Source organism: Sphaeramia orbicularis, unplaced genomic scaffold, assembly GCF_902148855.1.
Source record: "Sphaeramia orbicularis unplaced genomic scaffold, fSphaOr1.1, whole genome shotgun sequence".
NCBI lineage: Eukaryota > Metazoa > Chordata > Actinopteri > Kurtiformes > Apogonidae > Sphaeramia > Sphaeramia orbicularis.
The window spans coordinates 116,355-132,799 of NW_021941589.1; the positions used below are offsets into that span (position 1 = coordinate 116,355).

General features: G+C 34.6%; 1 pseudogene; it reads left to right on the forward strand.

Moving 5' to 3' along the window:
* Positions 1 to 6,714, forward strand: part of LOC115416304 (taperin-like) — a 70,352-nt pseudogene extending 63,638 nt beyond the window's left edge.
* Positions 6,715 to 16,445: the final 9,731 nt, after the last annotated feature.

Consider the following 16,445-nt stretch of genomic DNA (forward strand, 5'->3'; position numbering starts at 1 on the left):
GCTACTTGCATTGTCCTGTATTTTATTGTGAATGACGTGTCAATTTTCATGTCTTTTAACTGGGACCCCCAGGAACACTAGCAACCACTACAGTGGAAGCTAATGGGGATCCCCAAGAAACAATAAACAATAAACAATAAAATCCTCATGAACAGGACTTCTTACAGTTGTAGACATGATGTGTCCAATACTTTTGTCCATTATAGTTTAGAAACATCAATATTATTATTAGTAGTAGTAGTAGTTTTGCTGTTATGTATAAATAAATAATATATACCATAAATAATTTACTTTTTATTATCATTTATGACTATTATTTATTTCCACTAGTACTTTCTAATGTGCAATATCTTATTTTTTACTACTTTTTCATAGTTATTGTTATTAATATTTTCTTGTACTATTTCTGTCATGTGTACATTCGTTTTTGTGCTGCTACTGAGAACCTTATTTTCGTAATCTAATCTAGGGATGTAACGATTGACGGTATAACGATAACCCGCGGTAAAATTCCTGATGGTTAGTATTGGCATTTAAATTATAATTATCATGATAACCATGTTAGATAGATAGATAGATGGATGTGCGGTAATCTATCTATCTATCTATCTATATGATCTATCTATCTATCTATCTATCTATCTATCTATCTATATCTATCTATCTATCTATCTATCTATCTATCTATCCATCATCCATCCATCCATCCAGCCATCCATCCATCCATCCATCCATCCATCCATCAATCATCCATCATCCATCATCCATCCCTCCATCCATCCATCCATCCATCCATCCATCCATCATGCCATCCATCCAAAACAACTCAACTGGATATGGAAAAATGGTCCAAACAATGGCCATCTTTAATGCACATTTGTATGTTTGATGGTTACATGTTAATATTTGAGTGTTTCTGCCAACAGAAAGTACATTGTGCCTGTTATTTTATTATATTTTTTTATTATTATTATTTTTTATGTATTTATTTATTTTTCAAAATACAACTTGGTTAAATTATTCAGTGTGTGTATCAGTACTTTTGAACCATTTTGAGCACAGTTTCAACAATACTGTGATAATAATGATAACTGTGATCATTTTGGTCGCAATAACTGTGATATGAAATTTTCATATCGTTACATCCCTAATCTAATCTAATCTAAAATCTAGTTTATCCTTCATGGAGTCAAAGTACGTTTGTTACCAGAGGGAATCACTGCTTCCTGTGAATGTAACGTTGTTGGTTTGTTTCGTTTCCTGCAGTTGAAGATCTCCTTCAACGAGTCCAGTCTTCAGAGTACGTACGAGTACCCGTCGGAGAGCAGCGTATGGGACAGCGGCGACGAGGACGACGAGGACAAACAGGACGGGAAGGCAGCACCGGCGGCAGACGAGCAGCCCAGCATGGTGGACGGATCCACATCCCCAGAACCCAGTTTGACCGGATCCCCCGACTCACAGCAGCAACAGCAACGGTGAGAGCCAGAGAATAATCCCAATTAAAGGCCTGCATCTGGGTTTGTTTATTTATTAATTTATTTTGAATTAGCATGTAAAACCAAACAACAAAAAGATTATATAAAGAAAGTCCAACATTTGAAAAGGAGCGGGATGAAGTTTAACCCTTTACCCCATCCTTCTACCTGCCCTAAATTCTGACACAAAACACAAAAAAACTGCTGTAAATATCAAGGACTAGACTGTCCATTTAGCAGCAGCAGCATTTCATGCTAAAGTAAACTCTGTCCTTTTTGTAGCTGTAATAGTACACAGGTAATTTGGGGTTTTTCACTGTTATTATTTTCCTGGTCCCCGCCCACTTCAGATCATGTTGGGTTTGAATGTAGAAGCTGAACTCAAATTGGTTGACGTCCCTGCTGTGGAAGAACCAACATGACAAAGAGAATGATATAATAATAATATAAGAAAAAATAAATAAAGTAGGAAATGAGAAAATGCAGAAAATGAACAAAATAAAGAGAATAATCAAAGAAATTATTAAAATAGGAATAATGTAATAAAAGGTTGGAAATGATCATCAAATGTGCAAAAATTAAGAGAATAATGAAAAGAATAAACCAAAAAAAACACAATAATGAAAAAAATTAACAAAAATGAATACTGAAAAATATGAGGAAAACATGGCATGTTTTTTTTTTCAATATTCTTCATAAAAATTGGATTACTTATTATTTATTTACTGACAAAAACGGTGCTTTTATTCATTTCCATGTTTTCTTTTCTGTCTGTTTTTAGTCACATGACACACACAGGAGTTAGAACTGGATTGCATAACCATTGTTTTTGGATGGTCTAATAATTTTTTTTGTGTGTGTAAATGATAAACTGAGGCTAAATATTATTAAAACTGCGGCTTATTTTTCTTAAAACACTTTCATAATGTAATTTGGGTTTTCACTGTTATTATTTTCCTAGTCCCGCCCACTTCAGATCATGTTGGTTGAATGTAGAAGCTGAACTCAAATGGGTTTGACGTCCTGCTGTGGAAGAACCAACATGACAAAGAGAATGATATAATAATAATAATATAAGAAAAAATAATAAAGTAGGAAATGAGAAAATGCAGAACAATGACAAAATAAAGAGAATAATCAAAGAAATTATTAAAATAGGAATAATAATAATAAAAGGTTGGAAATGATCATCAAAATGTGCAAAAATTAAGAGAATAATGAAAAGAATAAACCAAAAAAAAACACAATAATGAAAAAAATTAACAAAAATGAATACTGAAAAATATGAGGAAAAACATGGCATGTTTTTTTTTTTCAATATTCTTCATAAAACTGGATGACTTATTTATTTTATTACTGACAAAAACAGTGCTTTTATTCATTCCAGTTTTCTTTTCTGTCTGTTTTAGTCACATGACACACAACAGGAGTTAGAACTGGATTGCATAACCATTGTTTTTGATGACTTTTGGATTGGTCTAATAATTTTTTTTGATGTGTGTAAATGATAAACTGAGGCTAAATATTATTAAAACTGCGCTTATTTTTCTTAAAACACTTTCATAATGTAATTTGGGGTTTTTCACTGTTATTATTTTCTGGTCCCGCCCACTTCAGATCATGTTGGGTTGAAGTGTAGAAGCTGAACTCAAATGGGTTTGACGTCCCTGCTGTGGAAGAACCAACATGATGCAGAGAAAACAGGAAACGAGTTCATGATTCACTCTCATTATCTCTGAGGGTGTGATCTGAACTATGAGCAATTAAAACTCTATTTTAGAAACAAACAGGCCTGTGTGAACTCTGTGGATCACATGTGATGATTAGTGTCAGTGCTTTATACTCACAGGTTTTATGACTTATTAACCTGCTGGTATCGAGGTGAGCATATTATGCACACTTTGCACTTTAATGTTATAACAGGTCAGATTATTATTTTTTCACAATTTGTTTTAGGTCAGAATTCAAAAGTTAATTTTTGCATGATTTTATAAAATTCTGATCCATCCATTAAAATCATCACATTGTAAAAAAAAAAGTGTTAAATTCCTACACTAACACCTTTCCACCAAGTGAGTATAAAATTCACAGACATATTTTAGCATTTGACCTAGAACCAAAAATAATAATGTACATGAATTAATGTTGGTGTTAATCACTGACATATGCCAGGATGAAAAAAATAAAACAAATCAGGAATTAAATTTTTATGAAGAATATTGGAAAAAAAACCAAAACATGCCACATTTTCCTCATTTTTCAGTATTCGTTTTTGTTAATTTTTTTCATTATTGTGTTAATTTTTTTTATTCTCCATTATTCTCTCAATTTTTCTCGTTTTGATGATTATTTCCAATCTTTTTTTATTATTCTTATTTTGATCATTTCTTATATTATTCTCTTAATTTTGTTCATTTTCCGCATTTTCTCATTTCCTGCTTTATTCATCTTTTCTTATATTATTCATTAGTTCATGAACTCGTTTCCTGTCTTCTCTGCATCATGTTGGTTCTTCCACAGCGGGGACGTCAAACCCATTTGAGTTCAGCTTCCACATTCAACCCAACATGATCTGAAGTGGGCGGGACCAGGAAAATAATAACCGTGAAAAACCCAAAATTACATTATGAAAGTATTTTAAGAAAAATAAGTGCAGTTTTAACAATATTCAGCCTCAGTTACCATTTACACATACAAAAAAAAAATATTAGACCATCCAAAGTCATCACAAAACAATGATTATGTAATCCAATCTTAACTCCTGTGTGTATCATGTGACTAAAACAGACAGAAAGAAAAACATGGAATGAATAAAGCACTGTTTTTGTCAGTGCAATGACAAAGGTATTGATTTAAGAACTGAAGTGATTTGGTTATTATCCAAAAAAAAACATTTTAAATGGATAGATATCAGCTCTGAAATTAAACTACTATGGAGCTATTTTTGTTGGTATCTTATATTTGTCCAAATAAATGGACCTGTAGTTGTAAACAGGCTTTAAAATGACCACGAAACTGAAGAACGGGGTGGGGGGGGGGGGGGGGGGGGGGGGTTTGTCTAAGAATTTTTTCCGAGACTGTATTGTTTTTGGACGAACAGTAGTAGGCTTTTATTTTGAAGGACCGGTCCACATCAAACACACAGATCTGCAGCCATGAAAACTAGTTGGACTTCATATTCCAGAGGGTGGAGGACGACTCATCAGATGTCTTCATTTAATTTCCTTTGCCCTGCCTTAAACATGCTCACTTTGACTAATGGACTCCAAGAGAAAATCCACCATCAGCTGCAGAAAACAGACAGGAAACCCAGTAAAACGACAGAATCTAAAGTCCTGTCTGCAGCGAAACACATTTTACAACAGTCCTTATGACTAAAAAGCATGAATTTCAGGTGGTTAGTATTAACCCTTTCATGCATGAATTATGAGAACCTTAATCAAGATTTTTTTTCCAGTGTTTTTATTCCTCTTTAAGCATGAAAATTATCTTATGAACCTGTTTTTCATGGAGTTCCAAAAATGTCCACTCAGCCTGATACCATGTGTTTATTTTTCGAAGCAAAGAAACATGTATTTACTGACGTACAGTGTGAAAACTATGAAATAAAAACATTTTTAATGCTGCTAATCTGACGTTTTCTCACATTTGAACATACTCTAATACTAGTCACTACTCACTTCATGGAGATAATATGCAAAAAAAGTATTTTTGTTTAAAAAAACAAACAACCCTGTTAATTACAGTCTAATAACAATAACAAGCAATTGATTTACACTCGGTCATGTTACTGCAGATCAGGTTTATCAAGAACATCACAGTTACAGTAATGGTATGAATTATTATTAGGATAAAGTAAGCCAACTATGAGTGTGAATCTAAGATTTTGCTTAGATTATATTATTTGTTTTACTATATTATTGTTTAAAACTGTGCCATCTTGTTATCTTTTTTGTTTCTGCAACTTTTCTTCTTGTAAATAGGGAAGGCATAAATAAGCTGCTGCTTCAGCCGACGCCTTCTTGCCCCTGTTTAATATAGAAATCCAAACTGTATGTATGTATACATCATGTTCTGTTAAATAGATGAATAAATTACTACTGCTACTACTAATTGCAGTGTATGGGATGGTGCATAAGCATCCACTGTGTTGGCTGATATGGATCTAAAACAACAAAATCCATGAATATATAAGAGAACAGCTTTGAATAACTGTCCACTGTAGTGACCAGTATGCATGAAAGGGTTAAAAAATAGACATTAAACACCTAACAATGGTTAAAAATTCATATATTTTCATAGATTCTTGCCAACTACTGCTGTTATCGACGACTGTTTTTATAATCAGTGGTGGTTTTCAGTATTATTTTAAGAAAAAAGGGTCAACTCTCTGATTCCAGCGTCTTAAAGTTTTATTAAAATTTCAGTTTTATTTCCCTCTTTGTCAAAATAAACTGAACAACTGACATTTAATCACATCCACACCTTTTCCAGACCAATCGATTAGTCAAAAACACAAGTGAAAATAATCAATAGTTGTTGTTTAATACATTACACACTTCAGCTAAAGAAATAGATCAAGTATTATAAAAATAATGGAGCATGTGCATCATTCTAGACCTTTAAATGGATAAATGTGAACATGTAGAGCATCTCCTTTGAGTCATGATACTTTTATGTACATATATGTGCAGAGTTCGCCCCCTGGTGGAAGAACATAAAAGTACACAAAGAAAATATATGAGTCAACATCATGAACATAAATAACATATATTATATGAAATGCAGAATGTATTAAATGTAGTTGGTTTGTGTTTTTCAAAAAGGTAAAATGACAAAAAAAAATCTTTTTTAAGACATTGTGTTGTTTCGTTGTTTGCCAATGAAACTCTTCCTTCTCCCCCTTTCAACATATATTTGAACATATATTTAACTAATAATTATTGTCATCATCTGCACATGTGCCGAAATATGAACACCTTTGTATTTTTATTAATATCATAATCTTTATTTGAGTTTTTCTGCCTTTTCTTTTCTGCAGACCTTGTCCAACTACGTCCCCAAACACTCGGTGGACTTCAGCAACGTGGCAAGAACAAAAACACACGGCGGCGTTTCCAGGAAGACGTCACTTCAACCAACAACAGATGCAGCTGACAAGGAGGTTCATGGTGAGAGAAACACCATGAAAACATTGAAGATCAGAGACGACTTTTGCCCGTGTTCCACTACATGAACCTGGCTCGACGCTGGTACCAGGTCCTATTCCTGTAGACCGGTTCCATTACAGCACAGTGTCAAACTCCGGTCCTCGGGGGCCGGTATCCTGCATGTTTTAGATGTTTCCCTCTTCCAGCACACCTGACGGTTGTTATCAGGCTTCTGCAGAGTTGGATGATAGGCTTATCATTTGAATCAGGTGTGTTGGAAGAGGGAAACATCTAAAACATTCAGGATACCGGCCCTTGAGGATCTGAGTTTGACACCCCTGCATTACAGGGTACTACAGACATTACAGTACCTGACGTACATAGCGATGCTAGCGCGTTACTTCTGTGTCGTAGCTCAGAGAGTTGCTGATAATCTTGCTTATTGTCTTGTCAAACTCCATGCTGGATTTTCACATCTGAACCTCCTGGACAAACCATGGTGTAGTTTTACAGGCTGTCATCATGTGGATTCACCTACCGACATATTTACTGTCAACTTCCACATCTGTTTTTTATAAAACAGTAGGTCACAGAGGCGACTGTCTGACCAGTCAGTGGTCTGCAGTGTTTACACAGTGTCACCTTTTAGGATCTGGTCCCCAGTCCTGGAACCTCAGCGGAGGTGATACCAAAAAACTAGGACCAGGTACCAGATTCCAGGTCCTTTTTCGTAATGGAAACGGAAAAAGGCTGAGTCGAGTCGAAGTCGAGTCGAGTCGAAGCCGATACACGTAGTGGAAACACGGCATGTGTCTGTTCCAAGTAAAAACTGAAGTTTAGTTAAAGTTTACACGGTACCAGAGTTAGCCTTTAGCTAATTTACATCTGCATCTAATGAGGGGAGTTCTCACCTCCCAGTGAAAGTCCCGCCCACTTCTATAGTTAGATTGATGTGCATCCAGACCACAGGACTGGACATAGAGCAGAACCTGAACAGAACCAGGACTGGAACACAGAACAGAACCTGAACAGAACCAGGACTGGAACACAGAACAGAACCTGAACCAGACCAGGACTGGAACACAGAACAGAACCTGAACAGAACCTGACAACCTCACACATTCACTTTCGTTCCTGATCCACATAGAACATGACATCCGACCCTGAAGGGTTATTATGTCATCTGTCCGTCATCCATAAACAATTTTTCAACAATCTTCTTTGATGAAACCAGAAACAGAAATGACTTGATATTTGTTGTGGAATATATTTGGAGTAAGGTCTACCAAGTTTGATCAAATAATTGGAAATATCGATTTCTGAATTTTGGATATTTTTCTAAATCCCCAGTGGTTTATAATGGGACACATTCCAAAGTGCTATAACTTGAAAACAGTTGAAGATATTGATTATAATTACTATGGTAATAGATAGGAAGTCAGATATGGGCTTTCATTTGGTGCCATGACCTTGGACCTTGAGTGACCTTAAAAGGTCAAACAATGTCTATTACCGTCTTTAAATATGCGTTTGGACTGCTTGGTCCTATTTTTTTTTTTTACTCCACGTCATCCCCCTTTTGAATTTCTACTAATTACATGTGATGCCAACTTTAATGTGGCCTGAGGTGAAGCTGAATAAAGTGACACATCATTTCCCACCGAGGAGAGAGGATCACTTTAAAAAAATATGAATGTAGCATGGACTAATATGGATGTAATGACAATTACATTATTATTTATCAACCTATTAGACTCCAAGTGCTGCAGATGGAGGGCTGCAATTAGTTCTTTATTTTTAAGAGGCTTTAATCCGTCGTAGAGAAGAGACTAAATTCATGAACAGCCCCAAAAAAGACGAATCATCACAGTTTTTATCCAAGTTTATGTGGTTGTTTTAAAGGGCTCATATTTATCTGCACCCACTATTATTAGTCTTTGGTTCACTGTATTTGTATTGTATTTGGTTCATGTATTTGGACCCTAATAACTGGGTCTGAACTAAACGTCTCCTTTGGTATAACTCCCAGAATTCCTCCTTTTTCTCCAAAGATTTTAATTTAATTTTTATATTGTAACAATCACACTTTACAATTGAATGCACACACAATAAACAGCATTGCACCTCACACTTCAACAAAATACATCAACATACACATCCGAAAGGAACACATGAAATAACATTAATTAGATTAAAAAAAAAAAAAAAATATATATATATATTATATATACGATATCCTAGTTACAATGAGAAATTGTCTGTGTTCGTCTGTTTAATATATAATAAGACAGGTTGCCACATTGCACAGGATTTGGCTGGATTGCCTCTTTGTGGTATTTCTTATTTTCTCTGATGTCCGATCGTTCATAAGGTCTTTAATCCCGAGGTTGAATGTCGGTCTTTCCATTTAAGTCAAATGAGCCGACGAGCTGTTAAAGTTGTAAAGGCAATGATGTTCTTAAAAGTCTTGTTTGAGGTGTGTATTAGGGCTGCACGATTAACGATTTTAAATTGAAATCGGATTATGGAATTAGGACGATTTTATAAAGCATAATGGTGTGAAATTGAATTTCATCTCTCAGTCTCTGGGTTGTGTGCGAGAATTCCTCCTTTTTAACGTCAGTCTTTTCTCCTCAGCTCACCCCCCGCAGACAGCTCGTCCCTGTCCGACTACAGCAGCGAGCCGGCGCTTTACTTCTGATCAGTCACCAGGGACCGGGACCTGGACCTGGACCAGGACCTGGACTAGGACCAGGACCAGACTGAAGGCCCTCCGGCTCATCTCCAAGCACACCTTCCATAAGGGACAGGAAACAGCGCTGGTCTCCGTCCTCGTCCACATCTCGCTGCTGTTTTCCGTCTTTAACCCTGTGAGAAAAAAACAAAATCCAAAAGCAGCTGGACTGTGGTGTTCCCACAATCCCCTGGGGCAGTTGATCTGTCTTCCAACCTGCTCACGTCCGCGCCACGGCTTCAGGTTTTTATTATTATTATTTTTTGTTTGTTTTGTTTTGGTTTTTGGGATGTGGAGCAGAGAGACCGCACGTGTTAAAACCGCCGCGATGCCACGGTGAGTTCAGTGTTACCATGGAACCTGTCGCACATCCTCAGAAACACAGACGTTCAACGGGTGCCACAGATGAAACGTTTTGTACCTGCATGTTTGGGTCCGTCGCTTCTCTGACTGGAAAGCTTCTGTACGCCTTTTAGTTTTTGTACGGTTATTGTTATTATTATTTTTTGTTTTTTTTTTTCTGCTGTACCGACGCTGCTGGACGTTAAAAGTGGACGAGTCGACAAGCAACTTCAACGTTCCGGGGAAAAAATAATCAGCAAAAATCAGCATAAATCAGTAGCAGCTCCCATTTCTGATGAATGTTTGAAAAGTGCCCTTGGCCAATATGTCTGTACGTCGGTGTTTTTCTGGTGACGAATGTTTCTGTGAGTCGTCCGGACCAGAACCCGAACCAAACCGCCTCAGTAACAGAACCAGACCCGTTCCAGTGTCAGAATTAGACCAGAACGGGTGGGGGTCAAACTCATCATAGTCCAGGTTCCCATTCAGACCAATATGATCTAAACTGGGTTAAAAAAAAAAAAAAGTAAAATTAAAAGTGAAATTACATGAGGACAATGTTTCATCTACAGACTATCCTTTAAAAAAATGTGAATACGATGAACAACAGACATTTCTTACGAGAAATAAGTGTAATTTTAACAATATTCTGCCTCCGTTTATCATTTACACGTCAATATTATAAGTGCAGTGGATCTACAAAATACACAAAACATTTAATAACAGACAGAATATTGTTAAAATTACACTTATTTCTCTTAAGACATTTCATATTGTTTATATTTGTTCAGGTTATCCACATTTTTTGTCAAAGTATAGTTTATGAATGTAATTATTTTCATGTAATTTCACTTTTTAAAACTAAAATAAAAAGAAAAAATCAGAATTTGTCATTAGTTATAGGTTTATGACTGATTTAAAATGTTCTACCTGTAAATTTCTCAAATATTTTTCCTGCTCTGACTGTAAATGATATTTTTTTATAAACTATATAGACGTAAATATTGGGACACATGATGTCTACAGCTGTAAGATGTCCTGTTCATGAGGATTAAGAACAAAACATCAATATTTGCTTAAAGTTTAATGGTAGATTTTTCTTCCTCAGTCAGATGTGATGAAAATAGATGGTTAGTTGTGTAGAAAATTATTATTTACAGTCAGAGCATGAAAAATATTGTAGAAATTTAGAGGACGAACATTAAAATCATAGTCAGGGATGGACAAAAACATTATTCAATTTATAAGTAAAATAAAATGAGAACTTTTTAAAGACATTTTTCATGGTGTCTCTGGTCAATTTCAGACATAAATAACAGTTCAACGGGCCTCATAGTTATTAACTTGTGTATAATAACACAAAAAATACACTAAAATGAACCTAAATTCCCCAAAATACACTAAAATACCACACAAAAAATGCTAAAATGCACTGAAATACATTTTAAAAATATGCTAAAATGCACAAAGTTCACTAAAATTCACGGTTAAGTGGAAGTCAAATAAAAAAAAAAAAAACCCCCCCCAAAAACACAATGTTGAGAGAAATTAAGTCGAATGCAATGATATTTATCCCATAATATAAAACTATATTCTGACATTAGTCATTATTGTTTGTATCCCAAAGCCCTGTTAGAAAAGAAAACACCTGAATTCAACGGGTCCAGAACTCTTTTAGTCTTTGGTGAACCGTGTCTCTGTATGTGTTGTATAAAACTGTACTGCTGAGCATCAGTTACTGTCGAATAAGGAAGTGAATGAATGCCAGTCAACATCAGTGTTTCCATTTTATGGTCAGATATCATCTTCGTTATCTAGATACAAACCCCATAAACTGAAAAACTGTCAATAAGGAAGGAAACAGAAGGAAAAAAACAAACTGATAGTAGTAACATCAAGAAATAAGGAACAGAAGGAGCAGAAAAAAACTAAACAACAAACCAAAACATCAAATTCCAACTAAAACCCACAGTTTTCTGATTTATTTCACAGAACTTCACTTGTTGGGGCGTGGCTTTTCTCACAGTTTTTTTCCTCAAACTTTATGGTTCACACATTCCAGAGGTGGATTAGAGGCACACAAATACGATCATTTGAGGTTTAAGATGTCATTTTGTGAGAATAAACTCATAAAGGTGTACAAGTATCAGAGGAACAGGTCAAATACTCATACATAAAACGGTCCATCTGGGACTTCAGCTTCGGATTTTTCATGATCATTTCTTTACTCATAAAATGCAACGTGGCTTTATTTTCTTATATTATGACTTCATTTATAAAAACTCACAGACTTAAACAGTCAGTGACCAAAACCATCTACTGATCTAAACTGTTAATACCGGTGATCCACTAATTCTATCAATACATGTCAATAACTGGTGTAAAATACAGTTCTTCTTCTTTTCATGGTCATCAGATATGACCCATTTGGACGTTCAGAGGCTCCGTAGTTACCATGGAAATGTCGGTTTATGTTCAGTTAATGAGAGATTTGACTAAAAGTCATTTGTTCTTCAGTTTTCTCTGTTTCTGATAAAATAACCACAACTTTAATCTAAGTTTAATGAAACATCTGCATGATCAGTGAATTAAATACAAGAAAAATACAGGATTTTCACTGAAAAAAAGCAAAATACAGAGGAATATTATAATAAATGGTGATAAAAATATAATAATTAAATATCTATATGATAAAATACTTAAGAAAAATTAAATAGAGAAAAATGGACTTGGAAGTTGCCAAAAAAAATCTATAATTAGTGAATTAAATGTAGGAAGATGCCTGAAAAATGCAGAATTCAAGGGATAATATTATAAACAGTGATAAATGACTTTGGAAAATTTAAATGTAGATAATTAATTCATCTTTAACCCTTAAAAGGCCTAGATTTTTTTTTTTTTTTATTTTTTTTTTGGTGACGTCCAAATAAATTTTTCTGGATAAGTAAATTTTCCAAGGTGATTCATCACATTTATTGTTTATCTTCTGCAATTTTAGTGAAAATTGTGTATTTTTCTATATTTAATTCACTGATCAATAAATTTTCATAAAAGCTCAGAGTAAATTCAAAGGTTTTCTGTGTATTGATATAATAACCTCAACTTTAATTTGAGCTTTTATGAACATCTACATGATCAGTGAATTAAATACAGGAAAATACTTGATTTTTCACTGAAAAAACTGTAAATGCAGAGGGATAATATTATAATAAATGGTGATAAAACACTTAAGAAGGTTAAATAGAGAAAAATTGACTTGGAAGTTGCCAAAAAAATCTATATATTAGTGAATTAAATGTAGGAAGATGCCTGAAAATGCAGAATTCAAGGGGATAATATTATAAACAGTGATAATGACTTTGGAACATTTAAATGTAGATAATAATTAATTCATCTTTAACCCTTAAAGGCCTAGATTTTTTTTTTTTTTTTTTTGTGACGTCCAAATTAATTTTTCTGTATGAGTAAATTTTCCAAGGTGATTCATCACAATTTATTATTTTATCCTCTACATTTTTTTGTGACAATTGTGTATTTTTCTGTATTTAATTCACTGATCATGTAGATATTCATTAAAGCTCAGAGTAAATTCAAAGGTTTTCTGTGTATTTGATATAATAACCTCAACTTTAATCTGAGCTTTTATGAACATCTACATGATCAGTGAATTAAATACAGGAAAATACTTGATTTTCACTGAAAAAAATGTAAAATGCAGAGGATAATATTATAATAAATGGTGATAAAACACTTAAATCTAAATAATTAGTGAATTAAATATAGGAAGATGCCTGAAAAATGCTAAATTTGAGGGCTAATATTATAAACAGCAATAAGTGACTTTGGAAAATTTAAATGTAGATTTTAGAATTAATTTGTCTTAAAGCCTTAAAGCCCTTTTTTTTTTTTTTTTTTTTTTTTTTGGTGACGTCCAAATTAATTTTTCTGTGTAAATTAATTTTTCCAAGGTGATTCATCACAATTTATTATTTTATCCTCTACATTTTTTTGTGAAAATTGTGTATTTTTCTGTATTTAATTCACTGATCATGTAGATATTCATTAAAGCTCAGAGTAAATTCAAAGGTTTTCTGTGTTTTTGATGTAATTACCAACTTTAATCTGAGCTTTAATGAACATCTACATGATCAGTGAAATAAATACAGGAAAAAAAGCAAAATATAGAGGATAATATTAGAATAAATGGTGATAAATTACTTAATAAAGGTTAAATAGAGAGAAAAAAAATCATGTGGGAACTGATAGAAAAGTAGTTCTGGGTCTTTATGGGTTAATAAATGTGTGATTAATCGAACATCGAGGCCTTATTTAGTGATTTCATGACGTTTACGAACCTTAAACCCACATCGTCCGGTTCTCCTGGTCTTCCTCAGGTCTAAACTGGGGTTCTGGTTCTGGTTCTGGGTTCAGTGGTCCTGGTTCTGGTTCCGGGTCGTGTTTACTCCTGCGTCCAGTTGAAGTTTGCCTGTCGGACCCACTCGTGTACAAACCCTGTTTTGTTGTGACAGACGGTCCGGTGTGGGGCGGAGCCTCGTCCAGACTGTGCGTTGTGGCGGAGCCTCGTCCAGACTGTGCGTTGTGGGCGGAGCTTCGTCCAGGACCGTGTGTGTGTGCTTGTGTGTCTTTGTGTTTTCCAGTCGGACCTCATGTTGGACTTTGACATTCCACGGAAACAGCAAACAGCATCCGGTCCGCTGGTTCCGATCCGATTGTGAGCGAATGCAAGATTGTGAGCGTTTAAGGAAATGTAATGATTTTTTTTTTTTTTAATTGAGACTTTTTTATACACAATAACTCTCCAGATTTTTTTTTTGTTTGTTTTTTTTACTCATAATGCCAACTGATTATTAAAGTGTTGCTGTAAAAGCCTCACGTCCATGGTCTGCTCTCCCAGAATCCACCTGGGACCAGTGTTGTTGTACAGTTCGGAGAATCCCACCATATTTTCGTAAAGTTATCGTGTCATTTTTTCAAACATGTCAATCAGATGACGTTCTGTCAGGAGTGTTTTTTCTGTGTTTTGTCCTGATGTTAAATGTCTTTGCACTGTCGTTGTTTTAGCTTCGTTTTGCACCTCATGAGAAGAAGAAGAAGGAGAAGGAGAACGTGCTCTTAAAGAACAACAACATCCGCTCACAGAGTTTTACTCCAAAGGCTGATTATACGACAAAAACATCTGATCCACTGGAATGTCCGAACATGTTTACGATATTTTATCTCAGCGGCCGGAAAATTTGCCATTAAAACATTATCCATATTTTGATGCTTTACAACATGCAAATGGTTCCAAATCTCAATATAGTTCCTATTGATCACTGATTGGAAGTCATATATGGACTTTGATTTGGGTTCATGACCTTGACCTTGAAGGGTCAAACTCAAGGTCACCAATGTCTAGATTCAACAATCTTCTCTGAAACTAAAGGTTGAATTCATTTCAAATTTCTTATGGATCTTCTTTGGGACAATGTCTACAAAGTCTGTTCAAAATTTTGACAAATTTAGGCATTTGTATTTTTAACAAATTTTTGAAATATTAAAAATTTGTCTTTCCTTCTAATGTTCCATATTTTGATGGTTTTTAACATGGAAATGTTCCAGATATCAATATGGTTCCTATTGATTACTGATTGAAAGTCATATATGGACTTTCATTTGGGTCCATGACCTTTGACCTTGAATGACCTTGAAGGGTCAAACTCAATGTCACCAATGTCGAAATTTCAACAACTTCTCCAAAAACTACAGGTCAGATTCATTTCAAATTTCTTATGTATATTCCTTTGGACAATGTCTACAAAGTCTGTTCACAATTTTGTCAAATTTAGACTTTTGACTCACTTTTGAATTTTTTTTTTTTTTTTTTTTGCACAAAGTTTTTTTATTGGTATTTATGCAGAGACTACAGAATTGTGTTTCAGACATGAATGAATACAAACAAGAACAGTCCCCACCCCCTGCTTCCCACCAATGTTCCAACAGAGCCCCACCCCTAACAAAAAAATAAATAAAAATAAGAAATTTAAATAAATAAATAAATTAACCTTTATTTACTCAGGCAAGCAATTAAGAACAGATTCTTCTTAGATTTCTTATTTGAAATATTGGCCTTTCCTTCTAACGCTCCATATTTGGATGGTTTATAATATAGAAATGGTCCACAGGTATCAATATAGTAGTTATGATCATGATAGGAAGTCATATATGGACTTTGATTGGGTTCATGACCTTTGACCTTGAGTGGCCTTGAAGGTCAAACACAAGGTCACTAATGCATAGATTTCAAAACTTTCTTCTCTCCAAAACTTCAGGTCAGATTTATTTCAAATTTTAAATGTGATTATCCTTGGAGCAATGTCTACAAAGTCTGATCACAAAATTTGGACAAATTTAGAGTTTTGAATTTGTAACAAATTTTTGAAATATTAAAAATTTGCCTTTTCCTTCTACTGGTCCCATATGTTGATGGTTTAGAACATGTAAATGGTTCCAGATATCAGTCTATTCCTATTGGTCACTGATAGAAGTCATATATGGACTGTGATTGGATGAGTTCAGCATTCTCCTCCAGTCAAAGTCCCGCCCACTTCTATAGTTAGACTGATCTGCATCCAGACCACAGGACTGGAACATAGAACAGAACCAGGACTGGAACATAGACCAGAACCAGGGACTGGAACATAGAACAGAACAGGACTGGAACATAGCCCAGAACCAGGA